General features: G+C 45.4%; 1 pseudogene; it reads left to right on the forward strand.

The window, feature by feature from the left end:
• The first annotated feature begins 13190 nt into the window (after positions 1 to 13190).
• The window catches only part of LOC141585131 (liver carboxylesterase 1-like), a 31830-nt pseudogene continuing 23416 nt past the window's right edge, over positions 13191 to 21604 (forward strand).

Raw genomic sequence — 21604 nt, forward strand, 5'->3', positions numbered from 1 at the left:
GATCATTTTGTTTCAACACAGAATTGGAGTTGGGCTTTATTATAGTGAATCAAACAGAAGGCAGCTGTGCTTCTGGCATTCCCTTGTGCCTGCCGAGATCTAGTGAGCAGTGGTCCTGTGGGAGGAGGAGAGGGAGGCTGGTTCAGATCTTTTGTGGGGGTGATGAAGGAGCTGGCTGCCCAGGCTTCCACTCTTCCCTTAGGCTGACAATGCAGTAGGAGAAGCTGGAGGAACACAGGTGAGCCTCACTTTAGGCATCTGGTCGGCTTCTGAATTTTCCCCAACTTAATTGCACCCCATCCTATTTCTGGAGATTGGATAGCTTCATTTTTATTTCCTTCCCAAAGGCACTGATATATGTAGTCTCTCTCTGGGGCTCAATTTTTTCCTCTGTACAGTGGATCAGGAGTAGTCAGAACTAAGTATTCATGAATGGGCTTCAAAATTTTTCAGAACCTTCTGAGATTAAATGCAAATTTTTGTTTGAATGATTTAGAGCTCAGTTTTGGGGAAAGAGGGTCCATATATTCATCAGATTTTCAAATGTTTTAAACCCACGAGTATATATCATCTTTGGGGGCCTCTCTCTTCTGATGATATATGGCTTCAGTCTCTGCCCTTCAACCCAAACTAAATGAGAATGACAATAGACCTTATTTCTGAATCTCCATCACCCTGCATTATGTCGACTTTGTTTATTTGTTTGTTTGTTTCTGAGACAGGGTCTCACTCTATCGCCCAGGCTGGAGTGCAGTGGTGTGATGGCAGCTCACAGCGGTCTTGACCTCCTGGGCTCAAAGTGATCCTCCCACCTCAGCCTCCTGAGTAGATGGGATTACAAGTACATGCCACCTCAGTTGGGTAATTTTGGTTTTGGTAGAGACAGTGACTCACTAGGTTGCCCAGGCTGGTCTCAAACTCCCGGCCTCAAGCAAGTCTCCTGCCTCAGCTTCTGAGTAGCTGGGATTACAGGTGTGGGCCACAGGGCCTGGCTTGACTTTTCATATCAATCATCCCACAGCAAATATCTCATTTTTACCCCTAACAATGATCCTGCAAGATAAGCAGCAACAGGAACACCGTGCCCACTGGACAGATGAGACAACAGAGGCTGGAGTTGAGAAGTGACCCGCCCAAGGTTGCACAGCTACCGAAGGGCAAAGTCAGGTCTCTTACATATTAAATTCGGTGTCCTATGGAAATATGGTGGGGTGGGGACCAGGAAAGTCCTGACAGACACCACAGAACTGTGGGAAGGGACTGCAGAGCTACAAGGACTTGGTCACCTAACTGGCGCTTCTTGCAGCGTACTGTGAGCATTGCTTTGTCACACAGTCTCAAACAGGACTAGAAGGATCAATGTTGTTAGAGACTAAAGCTCTGGAAAAGTTTTGGCCCCCTTAGTGTCCACTTGAGACAAGCTACTCTGGTGTGATGATTGGGTCATGTTGGACAAGTCATTGCTAAGCCTTGGCTCTCCCAGCTGTAAAATGAGAATGTTGGATGGGGTGATTCTGTAAAGTCTTTTCTGTTTCTGACCCTATGAGATACACTCAGAGACCTGGCATAAAGTTGATGGGCTAATTCATATGAAGTCGTAGATGGCTACTTTGTCAGGTAGAGACAGATAAAGGCGGGAGTTGCTGCCTTTTGTTCATCCTGTGAGTTTCGTGCAGGGCCTGGCAAACTATTTCTGTAAAGGTCTCGGTCGCGACTTCTCAACTGCTGTCGTAGCATGAAAGTCACCTTATTTGTAAATATCAAGTGGTGGGCTGGATTTGGCCTGAAGTCTGTGGTTTGCAGACCTCTGGTTTGGTGGAAGAAGTGAAGGATCCAGAGTTGACCTAAGCCTGGGTTTGAGTCTCAGCTTTACCACTGACTGCGGTGGAATCTTGGACAAGTTATATAAAACTTTCAAAGGCTTTCGTCTTTCTGAAGAGTGAGAATAAGATTGCCATAAGGGAGTTTTCAGGAAGATGAAACAAGGTAATGTACACTTAAACAGTGTCTGGATTCAAACCCTTGTTCCATCACTCCACAGTGTGAATCCCTGGGCAAGTTACATAACTTCCCTATGCATCCGTTTATCATCAATAAATGGGAATGACAGTAATGACCCCCAATAGGGTCACAGGCAGGATTAAATGTTAATATTGTATTCAGAATAGTATCAGCTACACAGCTTATCCTATTGCATATTCAGTCAATGTCAGCTACAGGATGAATGTTTCTTCCTCTCACCACCTCTGCCTATTTCAAAGGCAACCCAGCTACCACTGTTTTTCATAAGGCCAAATCAGTGTCTGTTTCCTTGTCTTCTCAGTTCCCCTCCTTAGGATGGTGCTCTCCTTAGGATGATGCCCTTGAGTTTGGGTCTGGGTAGTCAAATCCAAGTTTCCCTGGATCTGAGTGCATGCAACCACCTGGGCAGGAAGTTGAAGCTTCTGGAAACCCCAAGCTCCACAGACCTTGCCTCCTGCAGGACCCAGCTGCCCCATAAGCCCTCGGTTGTCAGCCCACATTAGACTACTAGCATGAGAGATGTTAATCTAGGCCAACCCTGGTCTTGGTTGTGACCCAGAGGAGGAGACAGAGGCAGACTCCTCAAACAGCTGACAACTGTCTGGGTCCTGGTGCCCTGCCTATCAGCTACTGGTTCTGTCAGACTCAGGCCTGACTAGAAGGGCATAAGGGTAAAGTTTGGGCTGCAGGATATCAAGTGGAGGCCACCCTGTCTCCAGAGAAAACTCAGCAAGAGCCACAGCCTGGAATGCCCAGGAGCCACAGAGCCACCATCCCTGCAGCAGGGGATGGTTGTTAGGTAGGGAGCACTCCTCACACCTCTGCAACTCCAGGCTGTACTCCAGACCCCAGCCCAGGAGGGGCAGACACAGAGTCAGAAGAAGAGATGCCTAACACCACAGCAGCCCCTGATCACAGTTGGACCAGCAACAGGGTGCCTGCCTGCCGTCCACCTCAAGCCATTCCCAGGACCCTGATAAACCTCTCTTCTTGCACCATGGCCATCAAACTACCCTCTAGTAGTTGCCATTGACCCCTGACCCACAACTGCAGTCACTTGGTGGTAACAATCCCCTATCAAGGGGAGAAGGGACAAGGTAGGGCATGCATTTGAGGCATACTCGCTCACATAAGGAGAGCACTACAGCTCCAGTCAGTCAAGTAAGCTGCAGAGTCAGACCAGGGAATGTCAAAGACAAGATTAGGGGATCTGGGGCTCCACAGTTACATTTGTGGAGCCCTTGTCCTTGAGTTTTGGAATTGGAAAGACAACAAAGCACAAGGAGTGCCTATCTTCATTAAAACACTCAGTTGAGAGGATGAGGCCACATTGCAGCCACACAAGCCATGGAGTTCCACAAGGACCAAGGCTTTCGGCGCATCAGCACCTTGGACAAGGCCAATTGGCTGAGCGGCCTTCAGTTAGTGAACAGGTTGGCTTGCCTTGCGTCAGTTACTGTTGTGAGTTCTTTGCAAATGTCAGTCACTGAATCCTCTTTATGACTCCATGGGGTAGCATGATAATTAGCATGAGTATTCCCTTTTATAAATGGGGAAACTGAGGCACAAATAGATGAAATAACTTACTAGTTGATGGAACTGGGATTTGAACCCAGGAAGTCTGGTTCCAGTCTATGTCTTTAACCACTGATCTACCCCCTTCCCTGGTTCTTGACCACATGGGAATAACACATTCAGACTGGTATGGACGTGAGTCCTCCTCTACTTCCATCCCTTCTTCAATTGCAAATGCATAATACTAAAAAAAAATCTTCACTTATGTGTATACATATATAAGTTGTACACATATATGTAATTTAACACACATAATATGTGTTATACACATATATGCCTAATTTTAACAAAAATATGTGTGTATATATGTATATATATATGTGTGTGTGTGTGTGTGTGTATGTGTGTGTGTGTGTGTGTGCCTACAGTGTGCTAGGAAGCAAACAACTTACCCTAGATCACATAGTAAGAGTTCAGTTTGGACAGTGGCTCCCTGTCTCCCAGGAAAAATATCCTGGCTTTCTCCAAATCCCACCCCCCAATCCTGCAGTCTCTGGTTCCTTATGCCAGATACAAGTTCTGTCTGGGCTCACAAGCCAAGACAAACATCAGGCACATATATATTAGTATGCGAGTGACTGCATCTAACAGAAACATAACTATGGCTTCTTCATAAATGGGATTTCCTTAATCTCTTATCACAAACAAGCAGTGGGTCAGGGACAGGGTGGTGAGCAGGAAGAAGAGGGAGAAGTAACCTTGGTCGTAGAGAAGGACTTCAACAGGGTCCCCTGCCTGGATGTGTCCAGAAGCCTCTGATGGCTCTGGGGCTGCTTTAAAAAGTAATTTAAAAATTAGATGCCTTCTAGCTTCTTGTTCCACTACGAGTTGCCTGTGGTGCTCATCCTCATGGAGAAAAGATGGTGAATCCACCTGCGGACAGCTGGCCCACCTTTCAGGCAGGAGAAAGGGGAGGGAGAGAGAAAAGGTAAAGGCAGAAGGCAGCTGAGTCATCTCTTGTCATTCTGGAGGAGAGGAGCTTCCATGGAACCCCTCCACTGTCTGCCTACATCCCATTGGCCAAATTTGTACAATACAGCAACCCCTGACTATAAGAGAGTCCGGAGAAGTAAGAACTTTTGTTGGATATGCTGCTACCCTGAATAGAATCATAGTTCTCTTAGGGAGAGGATTGGAAAGACATTGAGGAGATGCTGATCACTGTCTCCCTCTCTGCAGCTTCATTACCCCAGATTCCCTCATCTGCTGAGAACAAGAGTGGAAAGCACCCTGAACTGAGAGGCCACGCATAAGGTATCTATGTCTTATGGTCTGATATTAGTTACTCCCTTGGGCTCAAGTTATGGGGACTCAGGACTCAAGTCTGTCAGGAGGAAGACAAACAGACCTGGGGCTGGCATTTGCAGAGGCACCACTGAGCTGTAGGATAGATAAATCTATTGAGCGGAGTGTTTCTGCCCATTCCCTGGCCTGACAGTAGCTGCCTTAGCAACAGTGTAGGGAGATTTCTAATTGGCAATATGAGCACCGTGGCCACCAGGTGACGCCAACACACACTTCTGCTGCTATGCCGAGGCTGAGCCCAGACCTTTCTCAGAGCACGTCTGAATCCTCAACACTCTCTGGAACCAGGGGATTAAAAAGCAGTTTTGTATGAATGAAAAGATCCATTTTGTTTTGTTACTATCATATCTTGGATGCACTTATTCATTCATTCATTCAGTGATCAGGATCCTATGTGGTTCTACAATGTTCCAGGAAAGAACTAGGAAAAACAGAGAAGGAATAGTCCTGCTCGGAAGGAGCTCTAAGTCTAATGGGGAGAGGAATCGTGTGTTGATAAGGAAACATTTATTGAGCACCTATTGCCTACTCATGGAAAGCCCTTTAGTGGTTCCTCATTGCCTTAAAAGTAAATTCAAGTCCTCAGCCTCTCTTTATCTTACCCCACCTCTTTGCACCATCACCCTACACTAGCTGCACGTAACTCAAACACACCCTGTCTCCCTGAGCTTCAACCTTGGGCTCTTCCCCCTCTCTCATCTCTTTGAACCTGAATAACTCCTGTCTGTCACTCAAGATATCAGACCCTAAAAAAATGCCTAGCCTATCCATCACCACATTTGCCACATTGATTGAAATGATCTTTCAGGGGATCAGCAACTTTTGAGGCAGGAGGCAATAACTGCTTGTTCGTATTTTTATGCTTGGTGCTTAGACGTGAATCTGGCACATGTAGGCCTTAAGGGGATGATTGGGTTTATAGAGATGAATGAGACAATGTCATCTCATAAGCTGGCAGAGAAATCATGCACAGGGCCCCATGTGGGGAGATCAGAGCAGTCTCCCCATAACAGGTGGTGCTAGAGTTGAGTCTTAGGGAAATTCTAGGTCATGAGAATAGCAAAAGTGACAGTACAGGGGCATGAATCTGTAGCAGTGAGTACAAGAACTGCAGAAATTTGCACGGTCCAAGCAGAAGAGTATAAAATTCAGAATATGAGAGACATCCTGTGCTAAGATAAGGAAGTAAAACTTTTTCCAGAAGGCAAAAGGGAGCCAAGGGTTTTAAATGGGCGGAGTGGTGTAATCACACTTGGTTGTGAAATGGTGCATTAGTGAACTACTGTGGTGTAGCAAAGTACTCCCAAACTTATAAAGACAACCATGTACTTAATTTGTAAATCTGTGGCCCATCTAGGAAGTTCTGCAGATATAGACCAAGCTCAGCATCTTGGTTGGGCTTCATGTGTCTGTAGCTGGGGGGTCAGTTGGAAGCTGGTTGATCTCAGATTGCCTTCCCTGGGATGCCTTCCTTCCATGAAGTGTTTCATTCCCCAGCAGACTAGCTCGTGCACGTGGAAATTATGTATGTTAAAGGGAGTAAATGGACATGTGCAAGGCTTCTTAAGGCACACTGTCACATCTGCCATGTATTATTTAAAATCATATGGCAAAGGTTGATATATGATGAGGCAAAAACAATTGTGCCCATTCAGATGGCTCACTCTGGCTCTGTAGAGGGGAGAGCAGTGATACAGAGACCAGTCAGGAGTCTTACACCAGCCCAGGTGGGAGACAAAGGGTGGGTTTAAAACAAATATTTTATTTTACTTTTTAATTTCAAATTTAACTTTTAATTGACGTAGAATATTAGGTTGGTGCAAATGTAATTGTAGTTTTTGCACCGTTGAAATATGCCATTTGATATTGGAATACATCCTTAAATAAATGTGGTTAAGCTATATATCATTTTAATGCACATCTTCACTTTATGTCTTGTTGCTAATGACTTATTAGTTGCTGTTTATTTCATATTTATTTTAGACTATGGAAATAATGTTAGACAAAAAGCAAATTTGAGCGATTTTCTTATTTGAGTTGCAAATGGGTCGTAAAGCAATGGAGATAACTTGTAACATCAACACATTTGGCCCAGAAACTTCTAATAAACATACAGTGCAGTGGTTGTTCAAGAAGTTTTGCAAAGGAGACAAGAGCCTTGAAGACAAGCAGGATCACAACCAGCCACTGGAAGTTAACACCAATCAATCATCAAAGCTGATCCTCTTATAACTACAGAAGTTGCTGAAGAACTCAACTTGACCATTCTACGATTGTTCGGCATTTGAAGCAAATTGGAAAGGTGAAAAAGCTCAATAAATGGGTGTTAATGTGCTACACAAATTTTTTTTAATCATCTTTTTAAAGTGTCCTCTTTTCTTATCCTGTGCAACAACAATGAACCATTTCTTAATCAGACTGTGACGTGTGACGAAAAGTGGATTTCATAAGGCAACTGGCAATGACCAGTTCAGTAGTTGCACTGAGAAGAGCTCCAAAGCACTTTCCAAAGCCAAACTTGCACCAGAAAAAAAAAAAAAAAAAGGTCATGGGCACTGGCACTGTTTGGTGGTCTGCGGCTGGTCTGATCCACTCCAGCTTTCTGAATCCTGGCAAAACCATGACATCTGAAAAGTATGCTCAGCAAGTCAACAAGATGCGCTGAAAACTGCACTGCCTGCAGCCAGAATTGGTCAACAGAAAGGGCTCAATTCTCCATGACAATAACCAACTGCACGTCACACAACCAATGCTTCAAAAGTTGAACGAATTGGGCTATGAAGTTTTGCCTCATCCACCATGTTTACCTGATCTCTAGCCAACTGACTACCATTTCTTCAAGCATCTTGACAATTTTTTGCATGGAAAATGCTTCCACAACCAACAGGGTGCAAAAAATGCTTTCTAAGAGTTCGTCAAATCCTGAAGCATGGATGTTTATGCTACAGGAACAAATACACTTATTTCTCATTGGTAAAAATGTGTTAATTGTAATAATTTCTATATTGATTAATAAAGATGTGTTTGAGCCTAATCGCAATCCAAAAACCACAATTACTTTTGCACTAATCTAATAATTGTACATATTTATGGGGGTACATAGTGTTGTTTCACTACGCATAATGTACAGTACTAGATCAGGGTAATTAGGATAGCTATCACCTCAAGCATTTAATATTTCTTTGTGTTGGGAATATTCAATATTCTCCTTCTAGCTGTTTGGAACTGCATACTATATTATTGTTAACTATGGTCATCCTAAAGTGCTTTAGAACACTAGAAAGTATTCCTCTTATATAACTGTAATTTTGTCTCCTTTAACAAATTTCTCACTATGTTTGCCTTTCCTACCCTTCCCAGCCTCTAGCATCCTCTATTCTAGATTTTTTTTCTATCAGATCAACTTTTTGAAGTTTCTCAGTATGAGTGAGAACATGTGTTGTTTGACTTTATGTTCCTAAAACAAAGGATTTAATAAAACACTACAAAAGGTCAGGTAGAACAAAGGTACCTCAACATTAAGGCCCCCAAACGAGTCTGATCTATTTACCCTAAAAGCCCGAAAGGAAACGTTGCAATGAGAAACCCGACCAAAAATTGCCTGGGGCTATGATCAGGCAGATTAATCAATTGGCAAAAGGGCCAGGGTCCCTTTGCTAAACACTCAAGCTTTGTGCGTAAGGGTGGGTGAAACGGTCAGGGGTTGGAGAAGGGAGACTCCAGGGCTCCTTCATCCCAAAGCCCCATGTGCTGTAGTGAAGCCCTGATGTCGGCTATGGTTAGATTCAGAGAATATACATTTGTAAAGGTTGATAGGATTATGAAAGTTGGAGTGTTTAAGCAGGAAGGGAGGAAGGAAGGAAGGAAGGATTATCTCCTTTGCCTGAGTGTTTTGTGGGAATGGATATCATGTCTGGCTGGAGAACACTTCCCCTACCTAGCATTATAAAACTGAAATCTGTTAAGCTTTAATGGAGACTGCAGTTAGGAATATAAGAGTTGAGGGAATTAAGGTGAAAATTTGGATGAAAGCTAATATGTTTGGGCAGGCTTTGTGTGAGGTGGTTGCATCTCCTTTACATGACTGTATTATAGGAATAGACATTGTATTTGACAGAGGAATGTTTCCACTATGTAGTGCTGTACAGAAGGCATATATATCTGACCTCCAAGCAATATTAATTGGACATGCTAAATGGGAACCAGAAAGATTGCCTGAGCCCAGACAGTTTAGACTAGAAGCTGGTGTGGTGGTAGGAGCAAATTCTCAGTGTGATAGCCCTGGGGGGAACATAACCAAGACTTATGGCAAAAGCCTGTGAGTGCCTCCCAGTGATGACCACTGGGACGTTGAACTAGAGAATTTCCACTTGAGGGTCACTTATAACCTTGTGATTGGACATTAATTGAAGCTACCTCAGTGCCTAAAGGATACAATAATCTTAAATCCTGAAATACCCATAATATCTTGGGTGATGTCAGAGAAACACTCTACTGCAGTTAGGGGGATGATAGTGTTTAGAAGTGTTCCACAAAAATGAGTTCAATGGAAATAGAATTCAATGGCAATGATTTATACAGGATCATGCTACCTGGGGAGTGCAAGGAGGAGACACTCACAAACAGAGAGCCTCTTTCACCCTAGGAGTGACTGCAGAGCTGTGTGAGGAGCTGCTACATTATGTTAGTTGTACAGTGTCCTATAAACCATTCTTAACTTAGCACTAAGAGCTGCTTGTTCTGTGGACAGCAATTCCAAGGTGAATGGACATCCTGTTTGAAAGCCCACCACTTTGATTGAAGGAGGCAAAACCAAATCAGATTAGTGGGTTGAATTGCATGCTGTTTACCTAGCCTGATGGAAGAATTGAACAGTGCAAATCCCTCATGTTGGGGCCAATGACCTGGCCACACAGGCCCTCAGGCAGGAGGGCAATGGAAATCTGGCCTAGTAAAAGGGCCTGATGGGGCAGATTGTGCTCTGATCCCATCTGGAAAAATTGGGGTTCACTGTAAATGCATCTATATTTTACCAGGTGGTAGAAATAGCCTACTAGTTTTGCGCCTATGTGAGTTTACCCTATCTGAATGGGAGTGGATTAAGGGGGAGGCACTTACTAGACTAACATTGCTGCCTGAAATCTGAACCAGCACAGTGACCAAAACTAACGTACCTTCCCAAAACTGGAAAGTTTCGGCAAAAATGGGGAGAAGAGGAAGAGTAACTGAGGCAAAGGAATGAATAAATTGGCTGTGTAATGATGGAAATCCAATATACACTAACATCTCAAAAGAGGCTCAGAGCAAGTGATGATATTGTCTCTTATCTCAATCATACCAGATGCCTAAAAGGCTAAAGTTGTATGTTTGCAGAGTCCAGGCCTGCTTTTAACTCACCCAGGAGTTATTCAGGAGTAAGTTGTTTAATGTCCATGTATTTTGTAGTTTTGAAAGATGTTCTTGATAATATTTCTATTTTCATTTCACTGTGACCTGAGAGTGTGCTTTATATGATTTCAACTTTAAAAAATTCTGAACACATGCTTTATGACTGAGCATGCACTTAATCTTAGAATGTGTTCTATGCGCACATGAGAAGAACATTTGTTCCAAGGTTGTTTGGTGGAGTGTTCTGTAGATGTATATTCAGTCTAATTGGCCAAGAGTCGAGTTTAAGTCTAGAGTTTCTTTGTTTTCTGCCTCAATGATCTGTCTAATGCTGTCAGTAGAATGTTGAAGTCTACCAGTATTATTATGTGATTATCTAACTCTTTTTGTAGTCCAAGAATTGTTTCATGAATTGGGGTGCTCCAGTGATTTTAGTAAGGTTTCAGGAAACAAAATCATCATACAAAAATTAGCAGCATTTCTCTATACCAATAACATCCAGGCTGAGAGTCAAATCAATAACACAATCCCATTTACAATAACCACAAATAAATGAAATACCATACCTAGGAATACAGCTAACCAAGGAAGTGAAAGATCTCTACAAGGAGAACTACAAAATATTGCTCAAATAAATCAGAGATGACACCAATAAGTGGAATAACATTCAATGCTCATGGGGTAGGAAAAATCAATATCATTAAAATGGCCATACTGCCTCAAGCAATCTACAGATTCAGTGTTACTCCTATCAAACTACCAATGCCATTCTTCACACAGTTAGAGAAAACAATTCTAAAATTCATATGGAACCAAAAGACCAAGAATCATCAAAGTCATCATAAACAATAAGAACAAAGCCAGAGGCATCACATTACCCAACTTCAGACTATGCTATAAATCTACAGTAACCAAAACAGCATGGCACTAGTTCAAAAATGAACACATAGACCCATGGAACAGAAGAGAAAACTCAGAAATAAGGCCACACACCTAAAACCATCTGATATTTGACAAGGTCAACAAAAACAAGCAATGGGGAAAGAACTCCTTATTCAGTAAACGATGCTGGGATAACCAGCCAGCCATATGCAGAAGAATGAAATAGTTGAAACACAGCCATGCCTATTTGCATAGGTGTCATCCATGGCTGCCTTTACTATCACAGTAGTTGCCAAAGAGGGCACATGGCCTCCAAAGCCTAAAATATTTACTATCTGGCATTTATAGAAAAAGTTTTCTGACACTCTAATTTGGATCACTGAGTGACCATATAGAAGACAACCACATTGTTGACCTGAACAACAACACTCTACTTCTTTACATAAATGAAAAATAAGCCATTGAAATTCTGGGCCTATTTGCTACCATAGTTTACTCTACTTTCACTAAATGTATTATAAAGTACAACATGTGTCCTTTGGTGCCTGGCATCTTACTTTACCACGGTGTTTTCCAGCTTCATCCACTTTGTAACAGATTCTTCTTATGGCTGGATGATATGCCTCTGCATGCATAGACCACATCTTATTTACACATTCATCGTGTCATAGACATTTGGGTTACTTCCACTTTTGGTTAGTATGAATGACACTGCTCTTTGTGTACAAGTTTTTGTAGGAACATGTTTTCAGTGCTCTTGTGTAGATACCCAGGAAGGGAATTGCTAGGTCATATGGTAACTCTATGCTGAACTTTTTGAGGAACTGCCAACTGCACACAACAGTTTATAACTCGTTATTTTCTCTTTTCACAAAAGATCCTGACTATCTTTATTGTTAATAAATAGATGTGCACATCACTATTTTGAGTGAATAGCCAGCTGTATCAGAGTGTGTTTAGTGAATTCTCGATTGTTGGACATTTGAATGATCCCATGAAAGAGGCTTTAAGCAACATCCTTGTGTTTCCAGCAGCTTGTAAATGACAGGTTTCCAGGTGTGCCTGGAGCACTCTGTATCTTCTTTGATCCTGTTGCCATGCCCTGGCAATCTGGATCAAAGAAGTGGTTAGGGCACGGGCTCCGAGTTGGCAGATCCTGGGAGGGAGAGTTTCTCCAAGGTCAGCAAGACCTCAGATGTCAGAACATCAGATTTCACATTGCTTTGACCTCACCCCTGCTGCTCCTCCCCCCCATCTGTCTTGTCTACCAATGGTGACCCCTTGAGAAGTCGAACCATGTCTTGAATTGGACTTTGTATCCATTATATGTGGCCAGGTCCAGGCATTTTGGTTAAAGTTCGCAGAATGAATGGGTACCTGGATGGATGGATGATTCGAGCCAGGGGCTTTGGAGAGATGGAATTCATTTTTACATTCTGTCTAAAAATCCCTGCCTTGGAAAGTGGTGATTTCCCTGACACCAGAGGTGTGTTACAGGAGGCTGGGCCAATTGGCAAGACATTGTGAAGCAAATTCAGGCATCAGAAAGGGGACTGGATGAAATATAAGATCACTTCCAAACTTGAGAGCCTGGAACGCTAGGAAACACAAGCCCTGGGAGCTGAGATGTGTGCTAATTTACCCAGATGAGCAGTTGTGGGGCTGTGAGTGGCTTTAAAATTTTTAAAAAGCTTTAAAGCTTTTTCTTTGGACCTCAGACTAAAGTTTCCCTTTGCCTAAAAGCATCTGCCTGCTAGCGCAGCCTTTGGGGGCCATCACAGCGCACAGAGGTTAGAGTCCTGCAACAAGTAGTTGGGCGAGTTTATAGCTCTCTGTAACCTGAGAGTACAGACCAGATTGCTGTGATGAAAGAGGGTAAACTGTGGGTGGGAGTTGCGCAGTGAGACCTGGGGAAAGGGAGGTGTTTCTGGTTACATCTCACGATGGGGGGATTAGGCAATTGGCAGCGCAGGGCAGTAGGTGGGGGCGGGGCTGGGGGCGGGGCGGGGCTCCGGGACTGGACCGCGCAGTCCCTCTGAGGTGCACGGAGACCTCGCACGCCCCGGGAGCTGTCACTCTTCCAGGATGTGGCTCCGTGCTCTTGTCCTGGCCACTCTCGCCGGTTCCATGGCTTGCGGTGAGTCCTTCTGAAATACAAACATGCGGGGCACATTGGAAATCCTTGTTCTGGGCCGCGGTGGGCGCAGATGCGTAGAAAGGCAAAGGCACAACAGGTCCGGCTCCGCGGGGTGCGCGCCCTCCGGAGTTGAACTTGGAGCAGCTGAGCCCGGGCAGCCCGGGCAGCGCGGAGACGCAGGGAGGATGGACATCCTGAGACCGCCCTGCACTGCTCGCCCCCACGCAGGCCGGCAGCCGGCACACACAAGGAATTTAGGCAACCCAGTTTACTGTCCCTTAAAGAGTCCGGTCATGGCCGCATCACGGACCGCGGCTTAGCAGAATATTAAGAGCATCGAGACCCTGAGCCAGAGTGCATGGGTTTGAGTCCCGGCTGGGCCCTTCCTCGCTGTGTCCTTAGGCAAGGGACTGAGCGTTTCCGTGCTTGGATTGTCCCCTCTCTGAAATAGAGGTGGCAGTGCTACCTACTTCACTGGACTCTGGTGAGGAGGAATGGGTCGTTGTTTCTAAAGCGCTCTGGACAGCGCCTGGCACGGAAAAAGGGGTGGATAAATAAAGGCGTTGTTAAAAAAGAAAAGTAGCGTATGAATAGAAAATATGATCTGTGGTCAGGCCACTATATCAGGACCTCTTGCCATTAAAAAGACAGTTCCTTACGAATGTTCCCAACAGGAGGGGACACCAGTGAGGTGGGGGATGGGGCACAAGGGAAAGCAGCAGAGCAGGGGGAGGGGGCGGGGCAGATCTGAGGCCAAGCGGCTTTTACTGTGGCTTCCATTAGAAAGAAGAGGCAAGGCAGGGCAGGCAGGCTGAGGACTGGTGAGTTGGGATAATTTAGGGGGCTCTGGGGCACGGGGGCTGCCCCTAGTTGTCCCTGGCCCTGGCGTGATTACAGCAGGTGGGTAGTGGCCAGGGCATGGCAATTGGATCAAAGACATGGTTGGGGTGTGGGCTCTGGTTTGGCGGGACCCTGGGAAGGAGAGTTTCTCCAAGGTCAGCAAAGCCTCAGATGTCCGAATACAGAAAGCAAAACACATGGTACATTCAGGGGTGCAGGGAGGGGCCTCTTAATACCCCCAGGGCCATTTTGTAGATGGAGAAACTGAGACACAGGGAAATGCACTTGCCCAAGGTCAACCGGGAAATCATGCTGGGTCTGTCTCTGGGTCGTAATCCTGACAGCCCAGGCCCCGTCTGCACCCTGTCCTCCTTCTGGCAGCCTGACACTGGGAGAGCCCTGAACTGTGTGTGAAGGCAGAGGAAGAGAGGAACCCTATTTGGAGCTGAATATTCCTTTACCTCTGGTTACTCCTGGCCATGCCATCCATTTCCTTCCTTAGGAAGTCCATACCGGCTGCTTCCACTTCCTCAGTTTCCTCCTCTGTAAAATGGGAATATTGATGCCTACCCAGCAGGGCTTTTTTGAAGATGCGTTTAAACAAACTGGAATGCATGCCTGGCACAGAGTAGGCACCCACAGGGTTCGTGTTTCATATCACATCAGCGGCAACTGCTCTTGTTCCCACTCTTGTTTCTGCCTCCCCCCATTCACCCACTTTTTCACCCTTGGCAATCGGCTGCCATCTACACAATGTTGAAGGGAATCCTGAGCTGAGAAAGGCCAGCCCAGTGGTTTCTGCTCAGCCTTGTCCCTTCTGCACCTCTCTGAAGCCCTCCTCACTCACAGCCGGCGCCTCGCCCTCTTCCTCTCTGGGCTTCCAGGACACCGGGAGGTTCTCTTCCCTGAAAGTCTGATGGCTCCTCTGCCTCAGCTATAGTGGTCCCTCTGTTTGATCTTTTGTTTTTTCCCTTTCCTCTCACAGTGGCATCTTCAGTGAAGCCACACACATCCACGGTGTGCACCCTCACCGTCTAGGAGACGATTCTCCCCTGCTCCCTTGCCAGGCTTCCTTCCAATATTGAAGTGTGCTCGTCCTATGGTGCCATCTTGCCAGGATATTCCACTGACATCTTCACCAAGCCTGTGTAAACAGGGACCCAGCATCACAAGGCAGCTCTTTGGTCTTTATTACCTTCATGTCTCCCTAAACAGGTCAGGAATCAAGTCTTGTCTTTTCTTTTTTTTTTTTTTTTTTTTTTTTTTTTTTTTTTTTTTTTTAGATGGAGTCTCACTTTTTCACCCAGGCTGGAGTGCAGTGGTGCGATCTTGGCTCACTGCAACCTCTGCCTCCTGGATTGAAGCTATTCTCCTGCCTTAGCCTCCTGAGTAGCCAAGATTACAGGCACACGCCACCACATCCAACTATTTTCATAGTTTTAGTAGAGACGGGGTTTTACCATGTTGGCCAGGGTGGTCTCACACTCCTGACCTCAAGTGATCTGCCCTCCTTAACTTCCTGAAGTGCTGACATTAGGCCACTTACCTAATGGGTGCTGGTAATTGCTATGTTGTTACATTGTTAAACATCTTTCCAAGGAACATCATCTCAGCGTCATTTATAGTTAGCAACAACAATAAAAAAACAAGCTGAATATTCTCAGTATGGGGTTGGCTGTTAATGAGACATGGATGCTGTTGCGCAACTGGGCTTTGCACAATGAGTTTCCATTGCGATTGGATAGTCCCCTGTAAAATCAAATCTGAATTGCTCTGTTCTGTTCTGGCTCCACTTTGATGGAGGTCTTGATGTCTTGTCTGTATCCAAAGCAGAGAAGCTGTGAGGACAAGAGGCTGGAAAACATTTTCTAGGAGGGAAGCTTAGAAAAATTGAGTTCCCTGGAGCCAGATAGGACCTGAGGGGTGGGTGACACAATCAAGTGTCTGAAAGGCCACAGGCCGCAGATGAGATCAGACCACCACAGTCCCATGGCAGGTAGAACCAGGACTGATGCATAGGCTGTTGGAAATGAATTTCAGCTCAGTGAGGAAGCATTGTCTGTGCTGCAAGAATGGAGCAGCCCTGCCCAGGGCCACCAGAAGACTCTTCCTCGACGTGATCGTTTTCTTTATCCAGAACAGTTCCTGCTGTTTATTTGTCCACTAAACGAAGCTCAAGCATTTCACCTGGCATTCTAGGCCCTCTCTGACATGCGCTCTCTCATTCTAGGATTATTTACTGCTCCCACAAGACTCCACCTGTTGCACTTGGGCCACACCCACCCCTCCTCCAGGCAAGCTCTGCATTCTGCTGCCTCTGAGCCTCCGCACATTCCCTTCCTTCTCTCTGCTCTGTACCACTCCCTGCTTCTCATCTCCCCGTATTCAATCCTTCCCTACTGCAAGTTCCAGCTTCTCCATGATGCCCACGGTCAGAAGGCCTTGCCGTCTCTTCTAGTTCCTGGACTGCCTTACGGGTACCTCTTCCAGGACACAGCCACTTCCTTCCAGCTGCAGGGTCAGGTGTATATGTGACCCTTCCCTATCAGAGTCAGTGCTTCCGAGAGTACAGGGCAACTCTTGTTCATCCTTTCAGCCAGCTCGCGGCTCAGTGCCAGGATTCTAATGGATAAATGTTTCCAGAAGCTTCTAAGGTGGAAGCTAAATGTCTTATTCTTTCCTGGTAGCTCCCCTTCTTGCATTGATTTTTGGCTGAATGTTTTCATGCCTCCAATTCTAATTTGCTCCTTAAACCAGCTCAATGAGTTAGGAAGGACAGTGATCCTCATCCCTATTTTACATCAGGAAAAACTGAGGCCTAGAGGGTTTAGGTGACTTATTCAAGGTCACACACCTAGAAAGTGGCAGACCCCACCTGGAACTCTGGTTCAGCTTTTGCCTCTGATGCGTTCTGACTTCTTCTCCATGTCCAGCAGGGCACCCGTCCTCGCCACCTGTGGTGGACACCGTGCATGGTAAAGTCCTGGGGAAGTTCACCAGCTTACAAGGATTTGCACAGCCTGTGGCCGTTTTCCTGGGAATCCCTTTTGCCAAGCCCCCTCTTGGACCCCTGAGGTTTACTCCACCGCAACCTCCAGAGCCATGGAACTTCGTGAAGAATGCCACCTCCTACCCTCCCATGTAAGCCAGGGGTGGATTTGGCATGTTTCAGCGGGATGTTCGCCTCAACGTGATGCAGGAAGGAGTCAAGGCAGTCCCCCCATGGGCTGATACTTTGCTCTGGAATCCTGAGATCATTGTAGATCCTTAAGAGTCTATTATTTAACACATGTTTATTGAGCACCTACTGTGTGCTGGGCATGTTCTGGATTCTTGGGATCTATTAGGGAACAGAGCAAAGATCCCTAGGTTCATGGAGCGTGCATTCTAGCATGGGGAGACAGGTAAGAAGCAACATGCAAGTTACTCCATGGATGATGTGATATGTTAGAACAGGATACGTGCCTTGGAAACAAGGAAGCAGTTGAGCAGGTGAGGGAGATCAGAAGTAAGGGTCCCATGAATTCCCCTGTCTTGAACTTTGGCATAGCTGGGGAAAGGGATGAGCCAGGAGGTGTGTGGGTGGGAAGTGTACTGAGGTGGCCACTCAGCAAGTGCTCAACTCTCAGCTGTGCCCAGCTCCCTGTTCCTGAGGAGAACAATGGCAGGCGTGTGCAGTCACCCTGGCCAAGCTGGGAAGAAAACCCCAAAGGTTCTGACTGGCCTCACCACCACTCCCCCAGGGTACCAAGGACTCTTATAGGAATCAAACCAGACCCCATTCATCTCTGCAGCCAGGTACTTGGGGGGTTTCCAGCAGCCCACCTCTGGCTCATCTTTTTTTTCAAATAATGTTTACTATTTTTATTTTCTGATTGTAAATGTAATATATACTTATTACAGAAAATTTAGGAAATACAGAGAAGGAAAAGTAAGAAAACTGAAATCACATAAAATATCCCACCACCCACAGAGAACAGCTTGATAGATTCATAGTGGATATTTTAGGTCATAAAATATTATCATTTGATATTTTGTTTGTATTCCAGGTTTTTTTTTTTTTTTGCCTATTGCTATCCTTTCTTCCTTTAAAACAGAAAGCTATGTTCAGATAATTTAGATGCCTGCTTTGCTCATTTATAAGTATATCATGAGCATCATTCTATACCATTTAACAGCACAGCCTACATTAGCAGCTGCATTACATTTGGTATTGAACCATAATTAATTTCCCTAAGGTTTTATTTGGGGTCATTAAGTTACATATGATGTTTTTGATATTATAGAGAGCACTGTGATGAATATTTTGTAGTGAAACTTTTATGTACATTCATAAATATTTTAGGATAAATGTCCAGAAATGACATTTCTCAGTCAAAGAATATATATCTTTTGTTAAATTTCTCTGCTAAAATATTCCAACTACACTCCTGCCATTGATGGATGAAAACCTCCATTCAGCAGACTGTTGTCAATGACTGGGGTAATTTAAAAATGTTTTTGGTTATTGGGTAGGCAAAACAACAACAATAATAGCTATATTATTTTCCTCTTTAGTTTGCATTTATCTGAAGACCAATGAGGTTGAGTTCTCTTCCCCTTTCTTTGCATTGGAATGTCTTTCGTTTATTATTGCTATGCATCTTACTCTTGGTGATCTGTAGGAAAATTTCCTGGGATGAAAAGCAAGAAGTCATCTTTACTGGCCCCGATTCTGTCACTTGACAGCTGTCATCCTGGAGCCTGAGTGCCTCACTTTCCTCATGTACATAGTGGGGGCAGTGATGCCTGCCTCTTGCTACATTGAGATCTGGGACTGTTTCTTATAATATACTTGTGTATAAGCACCACATGGCATGGGTCTTCCTGGCTATGTGATGCTGGCCAGGCTCTCTAGCCTCTCTGGGCTTGTTTTCTCATCTAACATTGAGATAATAGAACCTATGTAATGGGACTGATCTGAGGCTTGGGTGAGTTACTATACAAAGAGTGCTTAAAACAGTGCCTGGCGCACTGGGAGGACTCAGTAACTATTGCACATGTTCATCTATGTCGGATCTTTGAGCCCCTTCAGCACTTGCCTGGGATGGGTTGATGGTCAAATCTTGGCATGTCAGGGCTGCAAGACCCATGTAGAAATACTCCCCTCACTTAGACCTGGCAGATTGGGACCCAGAATGTGAAAGGAATTCACCCAAAGTCACCTCGTAAATGCATAGCAGAGAGAGGACTAGAGCACAGTTCTCCTGATGTTGTCCCACAAAGATTTCACTCCTGAGCTATTGCGGGAAATGTCACCTCCCAGGGAGGATCAGTACATTGGTTGTCTCCTTTCCTTGATGCTGGGAGTCCCAAAGGCTTCAGGAAGGGAAAAGGTGTGAAGCTCTTCACACTCTGCTTGGTCTCAGGAGACCTTAGTGAGTCCTAGCCCCACCATCTGAAGGCCCTGATAGCCTCCTACCCATTCCAGTATCTTCACTTTGTAAATACCAAGTCATTTTCAGGCTTAAACCTCCAAGTCCGTGGTGCTGCCCCAGAAGACTTAGATCTGCTGAACTTCAGGGGTTCTTCTTTTCCCCTCCCCAGGTGCTCCCAAGATCCCATGGCAGGGCAGTTTCTCTCCGAGCTCTTAACCAACCGAAAAGAGAATATTCCTCTCAAGTTTTCTGAAGACTGTCTTTACCTCAATATTTACACTCCTGCTGACTTGGCCAAGAAAAGCAGGCTGCCGGTAAGTCGTGGGATAACCCTGGTCAAGGCGTGTCAGTTCCGGTTCCCCAGATCTTCTGGTGCAGACCAAAGAGGGTGAAGGCAGCTTGGGGAGGGGGCTGCAAAGGCCAGGATTGTTTCAGGGACCCCAAGGCCTCCAGGGGAAACACAGGTTTTCCATGCCTCAGTTTCCCCTGTGACATAGGGCCTCTGGGGGAATCTGCTGTGCATCTTTAATGCACATCTTAATTGCTCCAAGTTCCCGTATGCTAATGAAGGATGAGAATGATTACTTTTAGTTACTAGATTAAAAATCTGATACCCAGAGTGGGCAAGACATGATTTCCAATGTTAGAAGTGGAAGGGACTTAGAGAAAAGCCAACACCCCAACTCTTCCTTTTCAGATAGAGAAACTAAGGCCCAGACAGGAAAGGAGAGGTCACCAGTAGGGCAGTTTTTGCTCAAGTCTTCTGATCTTCAAACCAGTGCTTTTGACATGGAGTAGGGCATTGAGCTCGTATGTGGCCTTTCTCCAGCACACCCACATCGATCTGGGATAACTTTCACTGTCTGGGTATGGCTGTTGGGGGCGGAGCCTGGGACAATCCCAGAAGCACTTCCTTTTGCTTTTGGCCAAATATCTGGGATTTTGTTGTACCTAATTTCCCTCCCTAATTGTCTTGGCAAAGGCTGATGACCCAATGTGTGAGCATTTCCCAAATAAACAGGGCAAAAGGTGGGGCAGTCTGCCAGCTGCAAGTTGGAGGGTAGGGTGGGTCCAGTGGCAAAGGAGGCCACCCCAGGGTGGAAGAAGAAGGTGTGTCACATCCAGCAGCATCATGGCATGGTGCCCAGGAGTGAGAGTGCAGGTCTGCGAACATGGGACTGGACGTTGTTCCCACATGTGCTTGGTACCACACAGGAAGTGGGAGAAAAGTTTACTCACTCACTCATTCATTCATACATTCATTCATTCGTCTATTGTGTACTCAGGGCCCCATATACACAGTTAGACTCGGGCCTTCAGGGGAAAGAGAAACATCAACCCACTCCACACAGCCCCTGCCTTCAAGGATCTTGCCATCTGGGCTGTAGAGACATATTCTCCCTTCAGCAGGTTATTGCAGGCCAGCCCTCGGGTCAGCCTTCACACAAAGATGGATGCACACTCAGTCCCTCCCCAGGAGGCAGGTAGGGATTAGAGGTGTGGGAGAAACAGGGGCCCTGGTTACCTGGAGGTGGGAGAACCTCCAGGAATGGCCACAGGTTCTAGAACTACACATGCTTAGAACAGCACTTGGTACATAGTTATGAGGTCTTTTATATTTTATTAATAATATTATTACAATATGATTATTTTAGCCACTCTTCTTCCTTGCTATGTGAACATTTAAAATGAGAGAACCTTGTGTTAGGAATTGTATCCACTCTCATCCTCGGGTATTCGTATAGTTCCTGATGCATAGTTACATCTCAGATAGTGCTAGTCAAATGACTGAAGGCATTTTGGAGGGGGTTGGTTTTAGGGTGGGATTTTCAGGGTGGGTAGGATTTGGGGATGCAGAGGCATAATGGAGGCATTTGAGGAGGAGACACCGTTACAGGCATGTGTGCTTCTCAAGACAATCACTCATGCACAGAGAAGTTTAATTCACGCTGAGAGAGTCAACTGAGATGAAGCTGAGATACAAGGGCTGCCCCATGGGTACGCTGAGCTGCATGAACAGTCCAGGCTTGATGGTGAT

This window comes from Saimiri boliviensis, chromosome 1 (assembly GCF_048565385.1).
Source record: "Saimiri boliviensis isolate mSaiBol1 chromosome 1, mSaiBol1.pri, whole genome shotgun sequence".
Taxonomy (NCBI): Eukaryota; Metazoa; Chordata; class Mammalia; order Primates; family Cebidae; genus Saimiri; species Saimiri boliviensis.